This window comes from Somniosus microcephalus, chromosome 29 (genome assembly GCF_052327205.1).
Source record: "Somniosus microcephalus isolate GS21.2 chromosome 29, FLI_Smic_1.0, whole genome shotgun sequence".
Taxonomy (NCBI): Eukaryota; Metazoa; Chordata; class Chondrichthyes; order Squaliformes; family Somniosidae; genus Somniosus; species Somniosus microcephalus.
The window spans coordinates 3,406,314-3,425,051 of record NC_141015.1 but is presented as its reverse complement, the minus strand read 5'-3'; the positions used below and the strand labels follow the sequence as shown (position 1 = coordinate 3,425,051).

General features: G+C 48.8%; 1 long non-coding RNA gene across 1 annotated transcript in view; it reads left to right on the top strand.

Annotated features, from left to right (window-relative positions):
- Positions 1–16,272, top strand: part of LOC147098199 (uncharacterized) — a 49,032-nt gene extending 32,760 nt beyond the window's left edge. The window contains exons 3-4 of the long non-coding RNA XR_015074171.1: positions 8,628–8,763; positions 16,183–16,272. This is a non-coding gene — a long non-coding RNA (uncharacterized LOC147098199). The remainder of the gene's footprint in view (positions 1–8,627; positions 8,764–16,182) is intronic.
- The last annotated feature ends 2,466 nt before the right edge of the window (positions 16,273–18,738 follow it).

Sequence of the window (18,738 nt, the reverse complement as noted above, 5' to 3'; positions counted from 1 at the left end):
TGTTCCCTTTTATGTTAACTGCCATTCTACTGTCATAATCCATTTGCCAAACGTATTTTGATCTTCACATACCCTCTCAACTTACTATAATCTGTGAGGAGGACGCAAGGAGACTGCAAAGTGTTATAGACAGGTTTCGTGATTGAGCAAGTAATTGGCAGGTGGAGAATAATGTGCGGAAATGTGAAATTATCCACTTTGATTGGAAGAATGGAAAAATAGCACATTTTATAAAGGTGAGAGATTAATAAATTGTTATTCAGAGGGATTTGGGGGTCCGTGTACATGAATCGCAGAAAGATAACTTGCACGTACAGCAACAATTAGGAGGGGAAATGGTATGTTATTCTTTATTGCAAGTGGAATGGTGTATAAGAGTAAGGAAGTCTTGCAGCAATGAAATAGGTATTTGGTGAGACCATACCTATACTCTGCACGGTTTTGGTGTTCATCACTAAGGAAGGATATACTTGCCCTAGAGTGGGTGCAACGAATGTTCTCCAGATTGATTCCGGTGAAGATGGTGCTGTCCTATGAGGAGATATTAAGTCGAATGGGCCCATATGCTCTGAAGATTAGAAGAATGAGAGGGGATCTCATTGAAATGTGTGAAATTCTTAACAGACTTGAAAAGGTAGATGCTGAGAGGCTGTTTATCGCTGGCTGGAGAGTCTAGAATTGGAGTCATTGTCTCAGGATCAGGGACCAGCCAATTAGGTCTGTGATGAGGAGAAATGCCTTCACTCAGAGGTTAGTGAATCTTTGGAATTCTCTACACCAGAGGGCTGTGGATCATCAGTCGATGAGTATTTTCAAGACTGAGATGGATAGATATCTGGGCACTAATGGAACCAAGGTATATGTGTTAGTGCGGGAAGGTGGCATTGAGGTAGAAGATCAGCCATGATCTTATTGCAGAGCAGGGTCAGGGTGGGGGGGGTGCGAATGACCTACTCCTGCTCTTTTTTCTTATGTCCTTATGCCCATTAAAGTTCAAAATATACACAGACCATTCCCCAATACTGACCATAACATGGTCAGACCCTCCCCAGTTACAATCTCCCTTCAGCCATTCATGCTGGGCAGCTGACGACAAGTTATGTTACAACAACAAAGCCCAGATGGTTACCATGGCCCAGGAGAGATGATTACCTTTTTGTTATGTCAGATCATTTCACTAAATGTCTTTAATGTTGACTATTTTAAAATAGACTGCAAAAGCTGGGGTTGTTCTCCTGAGAGCAGAGAAGGCTAAGAGGAGATTTGATAGAGGTGTTCAATATCATGAAGGTTTTAGATAGAGAGAATGAAGAGCAACTGTTTCCACTGGCCGATGGGTCGATAACAGGAGGGCACAGATTTAAGATGATTGGGAAAATATTCAGAGGCAACACGAGATGAAGCTTTTTTACACAACGAGTGGTTAGGATTTGGAATGCACTTGCCTGATAGGGTGGAGGAAACAGATACAGTAGTAGCCTTCAAAAGGGAATTGTATAAATAATCGAAGTAGAAGTATTTCTGGGTTATCTGGAAACAGAGGGGGAGTGGGACTAACTGGATTTATCTTCGAAAGAACCAGAGCAGACTCGATTGGCTGAATGGCCTCCTTCAGTGCTGTACTATTCCATGATGCTATGATATTCAAATACTCAGTATTTCATTAGAATATATTTCAAACGATTTGTATAATTTATTATGAAAATATCTTTGATATTCAGCTTCCAATTTATTACATATTCAGTATTAATATATTCAATATTCATATATATATATATATATATATATATATATATAATTTTATAGGTTTATCAATGAAGAACCAATAATAGCAAGTTATTTTTAATCTAATTTCACACCAGGACTGAGATACCCCATAATATATCTCACTGACCATCGACTGTCCCTCACCATCTGCACTCAGTGATTACCTGGGGAATGAGATACACCATGATATCTTTCTCTGACCATTGAGTGTCCCTCACCAACTGCACTCAGTATTGACCTGGGGACTGAGATACCCTGTGATATATCTCACTGTCCATCGAGTGTACCTCGTCATCTGCACTCAGTGTTCACCTGAGGCCTGAGATACCCCCATGATATCTCTCACTGACCATCGAGTGTCCCTCACCATCTGTACTCAGTGTTCACCTGAGGCCTGAGATAACCCCATGATATCTCTCACTGACCATCGAGTGTCGCTCACCATATGCACTCTGTGTTCACCTGGGGACTGAGACACCCCATGATATCTCTCACTGACCATCGAGTGTCCCTCACCATCTGCATTCTGTGTTCACCTGGGGACTGAGATACCCCATGATATCACTCACTGTCCATCGAGAGTCCCTCACCATCTGTACTCAGTGTTCACCTGGGGACTGAGATACCCCATGATATCTCTCACTGACCATCGAGAGTCCCTCACTGTTGTGTATGTACCTTTAAGGGAATAACTGGTCTCAGACTGCAGTACCGGCAGTGACCACCCCTGTATAAAAGGCCTTAGCAGGCTTCTGTAGTTTCAGTTTCCAGGTTGTCTCCATTCAGTAAAGACTTGTTATAATCAACTCCTGCAGTCCGTGTCTCAATTATACACGGACATAATACTGGCGACGAGTAAGAAACGAACTTACCTGCAACTCGGCAGCACCTCAGACGACGTTATTGAAGGTCGAAGCCAGAAGAAAGAAAAAAAAAGTAATCCAAAGAAACTCGAGAAACGGGCGTCGACCGTGGGCAACCGCCCTCCAAATCATCAAATTGAAAAGTGCAGGAGAGACTGTCGAGAGCCAGGCTTGGTTCTCCAGTCTGTGGTTTCCCAGCTAATCGGGCTGGTGGCAGGTAGTGCACTGATCCTTCCTGGGCTGCGGCGGGCTAGAGCTCGATCGGGTGGCTCTGCAATGGGGCCGGGCAGCGAGTCAGGAAGCAAAGAGAGAGAGAGAGGGTGGAGCACACAGGGCGCGGCCGGTGCTTCGAAGCCGGGCAGCGTTCGGACCTAAGAAGAGGGAGGGAAGTGTCCCAGAGGGTCCGCTCCATGACGGGAACGGTTCTTCAATTAACGGAGCAAATATTGAAGCGCGATAGAAAAATAAAAATACCGCGGAGAGTGGAGTTGGCAGCAGCGATCGGGGAGGCACGAAGACCATAGGGCGTCGCCATTACAGGATAGTAAAATAAATATAATCGCCAGCAACAGCATTGGCAGCGGCGGGAAAGCGCGGGAGGCGCCATCTTAAGTCGGCAGGGAAGAAGGAAAAGCGCGGGAGGCACCATTTTCATCCGTTGGGGACGAAGGCAAAGCGCGGGAGGCGCCATCTTAGATTTTCAAGATTCCAACGACTGGCGATATCACTGCCTTCGATAATGCAATAGAAGACTGGACCACGTGTGTGGAAAGAGTTGAGGTATATTGCGAGGCAAACGAAATAGCCGATGAGAAAAAGGCATCGGTATTGCTAAATTTAATGGGCGCAAGAACGTACGGCCTATTGCGGGACCTGATTACTCCAGCCAAACCAAAGGCGAAGAGTTTTAACGAAATTGTTGCTATCCTACAGGAACACCTAAATCCTACACCGCTGCTGATAGCAGAAAGATTTAAATTCCACAGGAGAAATCAGCATAAAAATGAGAGCAATGCTGATTATCTTACGGAACTACGCAAGCTATCAAAGCACTGCCAGTTCGGAGCAGGACTGGCAGATACCTTACGGGACAAATTTGTCTGTGGACTCCTGAGTGAAGGAACCCAGAAGAGGTTACTCTCAGAGAAAGAGCTGACGCTAGATAAGGCTTTCAGCGTGGCAGTATCGTACGAAGCAGCAGCAAGGGGAGCTGCAGAAATACAACAAAAGCCACAGGAATACGGCAACCACGAAATGACACGGGGATTTGCAAAATGTTATCGCTGCGGCAGAACAAACCATGACCAGAAGGACTGCTGGTCCAAGGACAAAATATGCAGGCAATGCAGAAAGATGGGACACATTGCACGAGTTTGCAGGTCTGGGAAGAAGATCAATGACAACAAAAAGGCTACTAAGGAACCGTACAGGAAAGTACGAAAGATGACGGACAGTAGTTCCGAAGACCAGATGAGTGATAGTGAATCCCGGAACAAGAGACTAAGCTGTCTCAAACTTCACAACGTAATCGCAAAAGAGGATCACCGAACCATTTGGGTCACCCTCACGATAGCAGAGTCCCAATTCAAAATGGAATTGGATACAGGATCAGCTCTAACCGCCATGAATCGATGAGACTACGAGCGGCTATGACCACACATACCCTTGAGAGAGACATCCATTGTCTTGAGGATGTATACGGGGCAAAAAGTATACCCCAGAGGAAAAATAAAGGTGCCTGTCGAATACAACGGCAAGACAATACGGAAATTGTATCTCTACATTCTGCAAGATGGTGGACCACCGTTATTGGGACGTGAATGGATCAGAAAGATAAGTTTAGACTGGCACTCCATTCAGGCACTGACGGTGGCTGGTAAAAAGGATGACGACGTCACTCCTGGATGATTGTCAACAATCTTAGCTGACGCCAGAGAGGTATTTCAACAAGAACTGGGCACTCTTAAAGGCATAACCGCCTCGATAAAAATAGAAGAGAATGCAATTCCCAAGTTTTTCAAAGCAAGACCGGAACCATATGCAATTCGCCCAGCCGTCGAGGCAGAGTTGGAGAATCTGGAGAATGCAGGCGTGTTATCTAAGGTAGACTGGAGCGAGTGGGCGACACCCATCAAATCAAATCAAATCAAATCAAATCAACTTTTATTGTCATTGTTAGTGCACAAGTGCAGTACAACGAAATGTAGGCTTGTGGCTCCCGAGAGTGTACAATTTGGATTAGGACAATTAAACATTTCAACATACATTTGTACATATATATTAGCATAAATAGAGGAGCCAAGGAAGGTTCGCATCTGTGGGGACTTCAAGGTGACGGTGAACCCAGTCCTTCACACAGTACAATAATCTCTTCCAAGGATAGAAGATATCTTCGCCTCACTATCTGGAGGGAAGCGTTTTACAAAAATTGACCTAGCACAAGCATATTTGCAGATGGAGGTTGAAGAATCCTCTTGGAAGTATCTCACGATAAACACCCACAAAGGTCTTTACCAGTATAATCGACTGGTATTCGGAGTAGCATCAGCTCTGGCGATATGGCAAAGAGCGATGGAACAAGTCCTGCAAGGGATTCCGGTGACTCAGTGTTACTTGGACAACATCCTAGTGACAGGTGAAGATGACAGTGAACACCTTGCCAACCTAGAGCAAGTGCTCACTAGACTACGTGAATATGGGCTACGAGCCAATCGCCCCAAGTGCGAGTTTTTTAAGAAACAGATATCGTATTGTGGCCACGTGATTGATGAAGAGGGGTTGCATAAGTCCCCTGACAAAATTGAAGCGGTAGTTAAGGCTCCAGCACCTGAAAATGTATCGCAACTGAGGCCATTCCTCGGATTGGTGAATTACTACCATAAGTTTTTGCCGAATTTATCCACAATTCTGCATCCACTGAACGCCCTACTACGAACGGGAGTAGCATGGAAATGGAGCGATGAATGTAAGCGGGCCTTTCAGAAGAGTAAGGACCTAATCACTTCAAGAGAAGTATTGGCTCACTACAACCCATCACTACCGATAAGACTGGCGTGTGATGCGTCTCCCTACGGCATTGGGGCGGTACTGTCACATAAATTCCTTGATGGTTCAGAGAGGCCGATAGCTTTTGCGTCACGCTCGTTAACTTCAGCCGAGCGTAACTACGCCCAGATTGACAGAGAGGCCCTCAGCCTGGTGTGGGGGGTGAAGAAGTTCAATCACTACCTGCACGGTCAGAAATTTACTCCAATAACTGATCATCAACCTCTCGTCTCCATTTTCAACCCTCAGAAGGGCGTACCGATAATGACGGCACAACGGCTACAGAGGTGGTCCCTTTTCCTAGGGGCACACCAATATGACATCGAGTACAAAGGAACTAAACAGCATGGGAATGCTGATGGTTTGTCGCGCCTACCATTGCCGATGGTGGAAGAAGAACTGTCAGTGGGTCCAGTGGAGTTATTCCACTCAACCATAGCTGAACGTCTCCCTGTGAGGAATGCAAACATAGAAAAGGAAACACGAAATGACCCGACACTCTCCTGGGTCTATGATTTAATAGTGAAGGGATGGCCAGCACATGGCGAACCACTGCTGCCAGCATTCTCGCCAAGAAGAGAACAGCTGTCAGTGTGCAGAGGAACCTTGATGTGTGGATCCAGAGTAGTAATTCCACCCAAATTGAAGGATAGAGTGCTCAATGAGCTTCATGAGGGTCATCTGGGAGGCGTAATAATGAAGAACTTAGCCAGAGCGTTTGTGTGGTAGCCGGGAATCGATAGAGAAATCGAAGAGATGACCAAGAGCTGTACAGGATGCCAGAAGGTCCAAAACGCCCCACCACAAGCCCCTCTACACCCATGGGAGTGGCCCTCATCTCCATGGCAAAGGGTGCCCATTGATTTTGCTGGTCCCTTTATGGACTCGATGTTTTTAATTGCGGCGGATGCACATTCAAAGTGGCCAGAGGTAATAAAAATGTCCTCAACCACCACAGAAAAAACTATTACAGTCTTACGAACCATATTCGCCAGGAATGGGCTGCCTGAACAGATTTGCTCTGACAGTGGACCACAGTTTGTGTCTGAAGAGTTGTGGAGGTTCTTAAAGAACAATGGTGTTAAGCATTTCACATCCGCCCCATATCATCCAGCCACTAATGGATTGTCCGAGAGGTTTGTTCAAACATTCAAGAAGGCTATCAAGGCAATGTGTAATGAAGATATACCCCTACAACACAAGGTGGATAAATTCTTGTTTGCCTACCGGAATGCGACACATGCGGTTACCAACCAAACTCCAGCCATGATGTTCTTCAATCGAAGACTACGATGCCGCTTGGATTTGGTTAAGCCAAACGTCAGAAGAGATGTGGAGAACAGGCAGTTTCAGAATATGAATGAAAGGCCGACCAGGAGTTTTAAGATAGGTCAACCAGTTTTGGCCCGGGACTACCGCACAGAGAAATGGCAGCCAGGAACGATCTGTACACGGCAAGGACCTCTAATGTATACCGTGGACGTTGGAGAGAGCATTGTAAGACGCCATGCTGACCAGATTCTAGAGTCACTGGAAAATGTCAACTCCACAGCACGATCTGATACACCTGGCGATGAAACCGAAGTACCAATTGCATCTACCGCAGAATCGGTGATATTGGAAGCAGACGAACCAAACAACGACATTGATCCCGACTCAACCTTGCCAGAAGAACCTGATATCCCAAAGAGGCGTTATCCAGACAGAATCAGGAAGCCTCCTCAAAGACTGAACTTATAATTGCTTAACTTCAACCAATGTATCTAGCAACCGTAATTGTAATTCACAGAAATCACAGAAATCACAGAAACCCCACAGTGCAGATAGAGGCTATTTCGGCCCATCGAGCCTGCACCGACACATATCCCACCCGATCCCCGTAACCCCTACACCAACACATATCCCACCCTATCCCCATTACCCCACGTATTTAATGCCCCTAACACTAAGGGTCAATTTATCATAGCCAATCATCCTAACCCGCACATCTTTGGACTGTAATTAGTTATTATTTATTTGTTAAATGAATGTTATGTACTGTTTATCTAAAAAGGGAGGAATTGTTGTGTATGTACCTTTAAGGGAATGACTGGTCTCAGACTGCAGTACCGGCAGTGACCACCCCTGTATAAAAGGCCCTAGCAGGCTTCTGTAGTTTCAGTTTCCAGGTTGTCTCCATTCAGTAAAGACTTGTTATAATCAACTCCTGCAGTCCGTGTCTCAATTATACACGGACATAATACTCACCATCTGCACTCAGTGTTCACCTGGGGACTGAGATACCCCATGATATCTCTCACTGACCATCGAGTGTCCCTCACCATCTGCACTCAGTGTTCGCCAGCTCAGTCTGCAGGTGCAGCAGGAGGGTCCCATATGTTGGAGGTGCCCGCGGGAGCTGCAGCCTGAAACTTAACCAGGTACACGGCGTTCTGTAGCCGGGACGCAACAGTTAATGTAGAACAGAGAAATCAGTCTGTGAGGAGGGAGTAAGAGGATGACAGTGAGCCAGACATCCCGAGTCTCTGTGTTAATAGAAGTAAAACGGAGCCCAACTTTCAGAGACACAGAACGAAGCCTGGTTTACAGAATCGCTAAATTACAGCTTCAATTTGCATCTTTTCTGTTTTACGAAGTGGCGCCTAGGTTATTGCTGCTTTATGTCACCTGAGAGCTAATAGTTAATCTGGAATATGGAGGAATGTCTGTGAGCAGTGAGTCAGAATGGAGGCTGGGCTGGGATCAATGGAAACCTGGTTAATGGAAGGAGGAAAGTTTCCAGCTTTCATTTGGGGAATTTTCCACCAAGGTGCAAAGTGAGATTGAGGTTATTAGTGCTTCGGGGGTACAAGCCGCTGTGTAACATTAGCTGTGCTTTATATTAACATTATACATCTTTCTGTCACTCAGTCACAAACTCTGCACTTACTGACCTGTGTGTAAACCCCACAGCCCTAGACCAGCCCTGGAGGAGCAAGGACTGTAGTGGGACTCAGTGCATCGGCCAATATCAGAAGGAGTGTGATCAGTGCTCTGACGAAGTGAAGTGTGATGAGATTCTTTCCCACGGATGGTACAGATTTAAAAGGTAACGGAAGGGGGAAATTACAGGTAAATTTGTTGATAAGCGAGGAGTAAATGTACAAAAGCGAATAAAGCTTGAGAGTAGGAATGGGAACTGCAGGGATGCCGAGAACATAAGTCAGAACAAAGGACAGGGAGTGGATACAGGGAAGGTGGAACAAATTGACACTACAGAGAAAGACAGGGAGTAAAGGCAGATACCCGGGATAGAGGGGAATATAGAATGGGGACAGAGTAAAGTGAGACACCGGGATAGAGGGGAATATAGAACGGGGACAGAGAGTAAAGTGAGAAACCCAGGATAGAGGGGAATATAGGATGAGGACAGGGAGCAAAGGGAGATACCCGGGATAGAGGGGAATATAGGATGAGGACAGGGAGCAAAGGGAGATACCCGGGATAGAGGGGAATATAGGATGAGGACAGGGAGCAAAGGGAGATACCCGGGATAGAGGGGAATATAGGATGAGGACAGGGAGCAAAGGGAGATACCCGGGATAGAGGGGAATAAAGAATGAGGACAGGGAGCAAAGGGAGATACCCGGGATAACGTAGCATATAGAACAGGAACAGAGAGTTAAGGGAGATTTCCGAGTTGATGGGGAATATGGAACGAGGAAAGAGTAAAGGGAGATACCCGGGATAGAGGGGAATATAGAACAGGGACAGAGAGTAAAGGATGCACCGCTGTTTCCGGTACTCTCTGCGAGTCCCAGTCTTTCATAGAATCATAGTATGATTACAGCAAGGAAGAAGGCCATTCGGACCACCACGCTCGTTCCAGCTCTCTTCAGGAGCACTTCAGCTAGTCCCACTCCCCCGCACGTTCCTCTTAGCATTGCAATTATTTTTCCTTCAGGTGCGTATCCAACTCCCTTCAGAAAGCCATGATTGAGTCTGCATCCACCACCCTTTCAGGCATTGCATTCCACATCCTAACCACTCGCTGAGACTTTCACATCTTTCCTAAGGTACAGTACCCAGAATTGAACACAATACTCCAGATGAGGCCGAACCAGTGTTTTATACCAGTTCAACATAATTTCCATGCTTTGTACTCTATACCTCTATTCATGAAGCAAAGGATTCCGTAACCTTTTTTAATCGCTTTATCAATCTGCCATGCCTCCTTAAACGATTAGTGCACATATACCCCTAGGGATCTCGGTTCATGGACACATTTTAGGATTTTAACCTTTAGTTTATATTTCCTCTACTCTTTCTTTCCACTAAAATTTATCACTCCACACTTTTGTGCATTAAATTTAATCTGCTATGTGTCCACCCATTCCACCAGCCTGTCTGTATCCTCTTGAAGTCTATCATTATCCTCCTCAATGTTCACTATACTTCCACGTTTTGTGTCATGTGAAATTTTGAAATTGTGCCCTTAAAACCCACATCCAAGTCATTTGTATATATCAAGAAATGCAGTGTTCCTCGAACCGACCCCTGGGAAACACCACTGTATACCTTCCTCCAGTCCGACAAGCAGCCGTTCACCACTACCCTGTGTTTCATGTCACTAAGCCAATTTTGTATCCATGTTGCCACTGTCCCTTTTATTCCATGGGCTACCACTTTGCTTGCAAAACTATTATGTGGCATTTTGTTGAACGCCTTTAGGAAATCCATGTACACCTCGTCAACCGAATTGCCCTCCGCAACCCTCTCTGTTACCTGATCAGATTAGTTAAGTACGATTTGCCTTTAACAAATCCGTGCTGGCTTTACTTAATGAATCCACACTTGTCCAAGTGACTGTTAATTTTGTCCCTGATTATTGGTTCTAAAAGCTTCCCCAATACCGAGTTTAATCTAACTGGCCTGTAGTTGCTGAGTTTAACTTTACACACGTTTTTGAACAAGTATGTAACATTTGTAATTCTCCAGTCCTCTGGCAAAGCTCCCGTTTCTAAGGAGGATTGGAAGATTATGGCCAGTACCTCTGTGATTTCTTCCATTACCCCCATCAGCGTCATAGGATGCATCCCATCTGGTCCTGGTGACTTATCTACGTTAAGTATAACCAGCCTTTCTAGTACCTCCTCTATAACAATTTTTATCCAATCCAGTATGTCCTCTACCTCCTCCTTCACTATGTCTATGACAGCATCTTCTTCCTTGGTGAAGACAGATGCAAAGTAATCATTTTGCACCACAGCCATGCCCTCTGCCTCCAAGCTTAGGTCTCTATTTTTGGCACTAATTGGACACACTCCTCCTCTTACTACCAGTTTACTATTTACATGCATATAGAAGACTTTTGGATTACCTAATCTGTTAGCTGCCATTCTATTCTCATATCCTCAATCAGCACCTCTTACTTTCTTTTTCACTTCTCCTCTGAACTTTCTATTTTTAACCTGATTCTCAGAAGTATTCTCGACCTCACATTTGTCATATGCGCTCTTTTTCTGCTTCAACTTCCTCTCATTCTCTTTCGTCATTCAGGGAGCTCCGATGTTAGTTGCCCTGCCTTTTCCTCTAGTGGGAATGTATCTCGACTGTACCTGAAATATTTCCTCTTTAAAGGCAGCCCATTGTCCAATTGCAGATTTGTCTGCCAATCTTTGATTCCAATTTACCCGGGCCAGGTCCGTCCTCATCCCACTGATATTGGACTTCCACCAAAAAAGTATTTTTGCTCTAGATTGCTCCCTGTCCTTTTGCATAGCTAATTTAAAGCTTACGATAACATGATCACTCTTCCCTCAGTATTCACCTACTGACGCTTGCTCCACTTGACCTGCCTCATTCCCCAGAACCAGAGCCAGCAATGCCTCCTCCATCATTGGGCTGGAAACAAACTGATGAAGAACTTTCTCCTCAACAGACTTCAGAAATTTTCCCCTCACTGCCCTTTACACTATTACTATCCCAGTCTGTATTAGGATAATTGAAGTCCCACATTATCACTACTCTATATTTCTTGCATCTCTCTCTAATTTCTCTGCAAATTGGCTCCTCCATATTTTCCCACTATTTGGTTGTCTATAGGATACACCTAGTAGTGTCATGGTACCTCTGTTATTTCTTAACTCGAGCCATACAGATCCTGTCCTTGACGCGTCCAGGACAACATTCTCCTTAACCAATACTTCCAGACTACCTCTTATCTTTCATTCCCTATTGTTCCTGACCAAGTTATATCCAGGAATATTTAATAACCAACCCTGCCCTGGTTTGAGCCGTTAGTGCCACAACATCATATTCCCATATGGCTAGTTACGTCTGCTGCTCATCAACCTTGTTTACTATGCTTCGTGCGTTCACATACTTACACTGTAAACCTATCTTAGACCAGCCTGTGTTGTCTCTTAGTCTGACCCCAACTAATACCTTACTGTTTATTACATTACCACTATCCAACTCTCCAATCCTTTGTGGCCTTTGTTTCTCCTTTCTAATGCTACATTCTGGTATCCATCCCCCTGCCAACTTAGTTGAAACCTCCTCAGGAGCACTAGCAAACATCCCGCGAGGATATTTGTACCAGCACTGTTGAGGTGCAACCCCTCGGCCTCTACAGGTCCCCCCTCCCACAGGAAAGGTCCCAATCTGCTCTATCCTCCTATTTCTATAGTCACTCACATGTGGCACTGGGAGTAATCCAGAGATTACTAACTTTGAGGTCCTGCCTTTCAATCTCTTTCCTATCTCCCTAAAATCTGCCTGCAGATCCTCATCCCTCTTTCTACCTATGTTGTCAATGCCGACATGGACCATGACCTCTGGCTGTTCACCCTCCCCCCTTAGAATGTTCTGCAGCCGGTGACATCCTTAACCCTGGCACCAGGGAGGCAACATACCAGCCTGGAGTTACATCTGTAGCCGCAGAAACGGCAGTCTGCTCCCCTAACTCGAATATCCTACCATTATTGCTTTCCCTATTGTCCCCCACTTCCCCTGAACTGAGGTACCCGTTGGAGTGTGAGATGCACTCAATGGACTCCTGCACTACCTGCCTGGTCCTCCTCTTCTATCTGGCGGTCGCCCAACTCGTTTCAGGTTCTCATCCCACCATGGGACAGGGAGAAGAGACGAGGACAGTTTGTCTTAACTGGGATGGAACTCCCTGTCGCTGGACCCGGAAGATAAAGATCAAAAACTGCACCAGTTATTTTGCTTATGAGTTGAAGCCGACAGCCACATGTTACTTGGCTTATTGCACAGGTACATTGCGGGGGGCGATGTTTAGGAACTCGGGGAGCAAAGGCCAGGAACTCGCGGGGGGGAAAGTCAGTAACTCGGTGAGGGAAAAGTTCACGAATTCGAGGGGGAGATAGAAGGTCACGAGTACGGTGGGGGGGGAGACAAGGTCAGGAAGTCGCGGGGGGGAGAGAAGGTCAGGAACTCGCGGGGGGGGAGAGAAGGTCAGGATATCGGGGGGGGTGAGAGAACGTCAGGATATCGGGGGGGTGAGAGAAGGCCAGCATATTGGGGGGGTGAGAGAAGGCCAGGAACTGGGGGGGGGGGGCGGGGGGGGTTGGTGAGAGAAGGCCAGGAACTCGGGGGGGGGGGGAGAGAAGATCAGGATATCGGGGGGGTGAGAGAAGGCCAGGAACTCGGGGGGGGGGGACTGAAGGTCAGGAAGTCGGGGGGGGGACTGAAGGTCAGGATGTCGGGGATGGGAGAGAGAATGTGAGGAACTTGGGAGCGGGAGATGAGAAGGTCAGAACCTAGAAGGGGGAGAGAAGGTCAGGAAGTCAGTCTATGGGAGAGAAGGTCAGGAAATCAGAGTTGGAGAGAATGTCAAGCACTCGGGGTGGGGGGACAGAATGTTAGGCACTAGAGTGGGGGAGAGAAGGTCAGGAACTCTGGGGGGGAGAGATGTTCAAAACTCAGGGGAAGGGAGAGAAGGTCAGGAACTCGGGGCTTGGGCAAAGAAATTCAGGAACTCGGGCGGGGGGAAGATAATGTCAGGTACTCGAGGGTTGGTGAGAAGGTCAGGAACTCGAGTGAGGGGGCAGAATGTCAGATACTCAGTGGGGGATGGGAAGAAGTTCAGGATCTCGGGTAGTGGGGGAAGGAGTTCAGGAACTGGTGTGTGCGGAGAGAAAATCAGGAACTCAGGGAGCGGGAAAGGGGAGTTCAGGATCTCGGGTTGTGGAGAAAGTTACGAATTTCGGGGGGAGAGACATTCAAGAACTAGGGAGAGGGTGGAGAGAGAAGGTTTGTAAGCCAGGAGGGGGCTGGTGATGGGTGAAGTTCAGAAACTTGAGGCGTGGCGGGGGAATGTTGCGGTGTAGGAGTATAGGTGGGGGTGTAGGAGCAGTAAACTCGCGGAGGAGTGTTAGATGTTCAAAAACTCGGGGGAGAAGGTCAGAGACTTGGGGGGAAGATCAAGAATTCGTTCGAAAGGAAATACCGGTTTGGAGAGCAGGTCAGGAACATGGGACGAGGAGAGATGGTAAGGAAATCGTGGTTTGGAGAGAAGGTCACGAATTCGAGTATGGGGAGAGATGGTCAGGAACTCACGGGGGTGGAGAGCAGGTCAGAACTCGATGGTGGAGAATGTCAGGGAATATGTGGATGGGAAGGGAAGTACAAAAACTGGCAGGGAGAGAGAAGTTCAGGAACTTGTTTGGGGGAGAGAAGGTCGGGAATATGGGGGAGAAGGTCATGAACAAGGGGCAGGGTCCAGAGATGTTCAGGAACTCTGGGAGGGTAGAGAAGGTCAGGATATCAATGGGGGAGAGAAGGACAGGACCATGTCAGGTATGAAAAGTTCCGGAACTCGGACGATGGGGAGAGAAGTTTAGGAACTCGGTAGGGGAGAGAGAATGTCGTAGCTCGGTGTTGCGGAGAGAAGTTCAGGAACTCAGTGGGGGAGATAAGATCAGGATTTTGCGGGGAACGAGAAGGTCAGGAACGCGGGTGGGAGAAGGGGTGATGGTCAGGAACGCGGGTGGGAGAAGGGGTGATGGTCAGGAACGCGGGTGGGAGAAGGGGTGATGGTCAGGAACGCGGGTGGGAGAAGGGGTGATGGTCAGGAACGCGGGTGGGAGAAGGGGTGATGGTCAGGAACGCGGGTGGGAGAAGGGGTGATGGTCAGGAACGCGGGTGGGAGAAGGGGTGATGGTCAGGAACTCGGGCGGGGGGGAGATGGTCAGGAACTCGGGTGGGGGGTGGAGGTCAGGAACTCGTGCGCTGGGGAGATGGTCAAGAACTCGGGCGGGGGGTAGAGGTCAGGAACTCGGCCGGGGGGTGGAGGTCAGGAACTCGGGCGGGGGGTGGAGGTCAGGAACTCGGGCGGGGGGTGGAGGTCAGGAACTCGGGCGGGGGGTGGAGGTCAGGAACTCGGGCGGGGGGTGGAGGTCATGAACTCGGGCGGGGGGTGGAGGTCATGAACTCGGGCGGGGGGTGGATGTCAGGAACTCGGCCGGGGGGTGGAGGTCAGGAACTCGGGCGGGGGTTGGAGGTCAGGAACTCGGGTGGGGGGTGGAGGTCAGGAACTCGGCCGGGGGGTGGAGGTCAGGAACTCGGGCGGGGGGTGGAGGTCAGGAACTCGGGCGGGGGGTGGAGGTCAGGAACTCGGGCGGGGGGTGGAGGTCAGGAACTCGGGCGGGGGGTGGAGGTCAGGAACTCGGGCGGGGGGTGGAGGTCAGGAACTCGGGCGGGGGGTGGAGGTCAGGAACTCGGGCGGGGGGTGGAGGTCAGGAACTCGGGCGGGGGGTGGAGGTCAGGAACTCGGGCGGGGGGTGGAGGTCAGGAACTCGGGCAGGGGGTGGAGGTCAGGAACTCGGGTGGTGGGTGGAGGTCAGGAACTCGGGCGGGGGGTGGAGGTCAGGAACTCGGGCGGGGGGTGGAGGTCAGTGCCTTGGGCGGTGGGGGCAGGAGCATGTTTGTGGGTGGGAGAAGGTCTTAACCCATGAGGGTGAGCCCTGTCTGTTGCAAGTACGCTCTGTCCTGGCTGGAGTAGGCAGTCTTGTCATCCAAGGGGACAAATCAGCAATCAGGACTTGTCATCCAAGGGGACCAATTAGAGCAGTTGGTGTTGCGAGGAAACACGTCCATTTTGAAATGATCCAGAACGGTGACTCTGGGATGTCTCTTGTCATCAACAGAAATATAAAATTTACACGTACCCTGCCTTGTTCGGGGCACAAACCACAATGGAACTGAAACACAAACAGTACTTTTCACCAAAGCTCTAGGGAGCTGAATCAAACGCTGCTCTCTGTATCTGTCGGACACTCTTTTCTCTGTGGTGCCCACTGATCGCGATAGACACCCAGTGTAGCGCTGGGCACCGCACGCTCCCTCTCCAGGCTTTCTGGGCCAGGGGATTTGGGATTGGATGATTCTGGGTTTTATAAAGACTAGTGTCTGACATTCTCCAGCCGCTAGTACCAGCCTGATGACCTGTTCTGGTGTTCTACGCTCTGCACTCTCCCATGTCTCTCTTCCTTCATTACAGATCCCAAGACAGTCCCAAATCAGGAATCCGAGGAACAATCCACTCGCAAATCCGTTGACTGTTCCTCCTCTAGCCCAGCAGGGTCTGCAAGCTCAGGTAACTGCCTTGTGAGGTCCATTCTATACAGACTGTTCAACACCAAACACAACACCTTGTATTTATATAGCTCCTTCAACTTAGTAAAACGTCCCAATGTAAGGGCAAAAATCTGCTTTCCCTGTGATTCATCCAGTCTCTTAATGAAGGCTGCGGGATGCACTGACTGACGTGTGTTGCATGAGGAGATTGAGGGGATTTCGATGCGGCAACAGTAGCGCAATGTTTATGTTACTGCACCAGTAATCTCCAGGCCTGGACTAATGACCTGGAGACTATGGGGGAAAAATTTGGTTGGTTGCACCACCCATTAGCGCCTAAAGAGGTTGGGAAGTGGGGCGCTAACCAACTAGCGCCCGGGCGCAGCGAACCCTGCACCTCTTCCTAAATTGAGCGGACATTTAGTGTCGGCGCTAAACTGTTGCGCCCGCTCACTGGCGCATGCAGATCATGATGTCATTCAGTGTGCAACGCCCTTGGGGCGCCCCGGACCAGAAATTCAGTGGCGCCCCCATCCGTTCCGCCTGGTGCTAACAAGGACAGGTTACCTGGAACGTTTCTCAGTCGCTGTCGGGCTGGCGGGGGGGGGCGCCATTTAAAGGAGACTCTTCATGGATTATTAGTGGTAGCCAGTTTTGGACCACACCTTCTTTGAGAGAAAGAGAGAGAGTTGCTCAGAGACAAACGGAGAGCTATTCCTGCAGTGAGCCAGCGCTGGCTGAGGAACTTTAGCCTTCTGAACATAACTTTCCAGTTGGTAAGCTTCTCAACCGGCATAACTTTCAGTGCGCACTTACTATGGGGGCTGCATTGGATGGAAACGTCGTCCTTCTCAATCATATTGACAGGGCACAGAGACGCAGGGATAGAGTGGCAGGCATGGCCAGACGGAGGAGGGCCAACAGACGTCGGCACACGTGATCTTACGCTGCCAGGGTTTTCCGCCAACAGTTTTCGTATATCAACGTGTCGGAGGAGCAGTGTTTCCGAAGGCTGCGCTTCAGTAAGGAGGTGGACACTGAGCTCTGCCACCTGCTTCAGCCAGATCTGCAGCCTCAACTAAGGTGCAGGACATCTCTGTCGGTGGCTGTGAAGATCACTGTGGCTCTAAACTTCTATGCCAGCAGCTCCTTTCAGGCCGCTACTGGGGACAATGCCAACATCTCACAGTTTGCGGTGCACTGCTGCATCCGTCAAGTGACTAATGCGCTCTTTAAAAGGAGACGGCATTACATCTCCTTCCCAATGACCCCGGACAAGCAGCGAGAGCACACATAGGGCTTCGCAAGGATAGCGGGCTTCCCCATGGTGCAGGGCGCCATTGACAGCCGCATGTGGCTTTGCGGGCGCCTCTAGAGGATGCAGAGGATTTCCGCAAATGAAAGGGTTTCCATTCTTTGAATGTGCAGCTGGTCTGTGACCACCGACAGCTGATACTCGCTGTCAATGCCCACTTTCCGGACAGCAGCCACGACGTCTTCATCCTGCGCCAGACTACTGTGGCAGAACTTTGAGGCCCCGGCTCACCCAGGAGGCTGGCTTCTCGGGGACAAGGGCTATCCTCTGTGCCCCTGGCTGATGACCCCGCTCCATTCGCCCAGCACCCCTGCTGAAGAACGTTACAATGAGAGCCATCAAGCGACCAGGAACATCACTGAGCACACAATCGGCGTGCTGAAGCAACGGTTCCGCTGTCTGGACCATTCCGGAGGAGCCCTTCAGTACTCACCTGAGCGAGTCTCCCAGTTCATGGTTGTGTGTTGCATGCTGCATAACCTGGCAATCCTCAGGACCCAGCCAATGCCACCAGACATTGGAGCACTAGCAGAGGAGGAGGAGGAGGAGGAGGAGTACCAAGACGGGAGGGAGGCACAAACTGCAAGGGCCGTCCATCAGAGGCTTATAACAAGTTGCTTCTAGGCCCCTCTGAGGGAATGCTTTCTGCCATTCCAAGAACATGAATGGAACCGTTCTCCTACCCCTAAGCCGGTCAATGCAAAAATTAGTGCAAAGAACAAACATGGACATTGTGAATAAATAAACTTCTTTATTTAACAAAATGTGTATCCTTCCCACATGACAAAGCAATGGAAACAAACTGCAAAACAAACAGACTGCCACATAACTGCCTCTCACACCCAGGAGACAATGTCCAAAACATATCTGTCTCTCACACCCTGGAGACAATGTGCAAAACATAACCAACATTCAGACCAGCATCCTCGGCCTTGAATGAAAGAAATAATATAATTTAGCAGCACCTTCTACTTTTTGCCCCTCGATGGTGATCTGCTTACCTTGCGGAATTGCCCCCTTCCCGCCCTGCAGCTCCTCCATAATGGGACCCCAGTGGCTGCAGAAAGGCTGGGGGAGGCCTGCTGACTGTCCGAAACTGAAACTGAAGATGCCCTTGAGGGATGGCCTGGACCAGCTCTGGGCCTGGAGGGCCCAGCTGCTGAC